This window comes from Phyllobates terribilis, unplaced genomic scaffold (assembly GCF_046119375.1).
Source record: "Phyllobates terribilis strain yellow unplaced genomic scaffold, ASM4611937v1 Scaffold_3__8_contigs__length_932513732, whole genome shotgun sequence".
NCBI classification, from domain to species: Eukaryota; Metazoa; Chordata; class Amphibia; order Anura; family Dendrobatidae; genus Phyllobates; species Phyllobates terribilis.
This window is the reverse complement of record NW_027362763.1, coordinates 431,882,585-431,884,525: the sequence shown is the minus strand read 5'-3', so window position 1 is coordinate 431,884,525 and position 1,941 is coordinate 431,882,585.

Sequence of the window (1,941 nt, the reverse complement as noted above, 5' to 3'; positions counted from 1 at the left end):
CGGCGCGCTTCTCGTGGAAGGCGCGCGAGAGGAGCAGAGTGACTCGGAGTCACGTGGTACGCAGCGTACGATAGTTACTGAGGCCTGTTTGTGCCTCCTGGGCTGGGTCTAGGAGCAATCCGACGCGTTTCGACAGCTGCGGCTGTCTTCATCAGGGATGTCTTGACCCAGTCTGATAGTGTCCTTATATACCCGGGGGGCAGTGACGTCATTGGTTGCCTGTCAGTCATGGAACGCAAACAATTCAATCTCACTGTTTAATCCCCGTGGTTTTAGGGTATTTAATTTAAAAATCCATTCGCTCTCCTTCCTGGACATGCTTTTAATAAAATTTCCCTGCCTCCAATGTTTGTGAACTGTTTGGCTACCTACTATTTGGATTCCTTTCGTGGACCCGTTATGTTTTTCCACAAAATGTTTGGAAAGGGGGTGGCCCATGTATTTATTTTTAATATTCCGCAGGTGTTCATTGATCCTGGTGTTCAAGGCTCTTTTTGTTCTACCCACGTATAGTTTTTTGCATGGACATGAGAGTCCGTAAATGACTCCTGTGGTATTGCAAGTTATAAAGTCTGTAACAGCACACTGTTAGCCATCAGAAAGAAATATATCCCATTACAGACTTTATAACTTGCAATACCACAGGAGTCATTTACGGACTCTCATGTCCATGCAAAAAAAACTATACGTGGGTAGAACAAAAAGAGCCTTGAACACCAGGATCAATGAACACCTGCGGAATATTAAAAATAAATACATGGGCCACCCCCTTTCCAAACATTTTGTGGAAAAACATAACGGGTCCACGAAAGGAATCCAAATAGAAGGTATCCAAACAGTTCACAAACATTGGAGGCAGGGAAATTTTATTAAAAGCATGTCCAGGAAGGAGAGCGAATGGATTTTTAAATTAAATACCCTAAAACCACGGGGATTAAACAGTGAGATTGAATTGTTTGCGTTCCATGACTGACAGGCAACCAATGACATCACTGCCCCCCGGGTATATAAGGACACTATCAGACTGGGTCAAGACATCCCTGATGAAGACAGCTGCAGCTGTCGAAACGCGTCGGATTGCTCCTAGACCCAGCCCAGGAGGCACAAACAGGCCTCCGTAACTATCGTACGCTGCGTACCACGTGACTCCGAGTCACGCTGCTCTTCTCGCGCGCCTTCCACGAGAAGCGCGCCGTCTTTCTCCTCCCTCCCGCAACCCGAAAGTAGGCGAGCACGCGGCAGTCACCGGCCGGGACTCCGCTCTCGCCCCGGATCCCTGACACCTTCTGACACCACCGCTGGACAACTCACTGTAAGTAGGATCGGGCCACGGCCCCACCGGAACCGCCAGACTTATAGCCATACAATACCCCTTATCTCTCCCCAACAGAACCTGCAGACGGACTCTGCAGTTCAACCCTACAATTTCAGCACAGCTACCGCTAGTCCTATCTGACACAGACTTGTCAGCCAGAGCTTCCTGCTGCAACCCCCTCTGGAATTCTACACCAAGACAGGTACCTAGCCAATACTATACAGCCAGCCAATAGTGACCACTGACCACTCCGTCTATATTAATACAACTACCACCTTAGCTTACAGACGCCGACCCTCTGGCATAGCCTGAGCGTCCTGCTGCAGCCAGACCCTCGTATAGCACCCACCTAATGGGTACTACTATCAGTAACCCTAACCATCCTGAGACATCCCTGAGACCTCTCTGGACCACCCCTGCAAACCTACCTGGCAGGTAACTCTAGGCACCTAGTGTGTCAACCCGGTTACTACTGTGCTAACCTTGATATTAGTCCCCACTACTGCTACTATTAATAATCTTCCTTCCAGAACTGCTCTGGACAAGCATCCAGATCCTCCTGGTGCATCTACCTAAAATAGGACAAAACCAAATCCGTAACACCTACCACGGAGCCTACCTTCTAA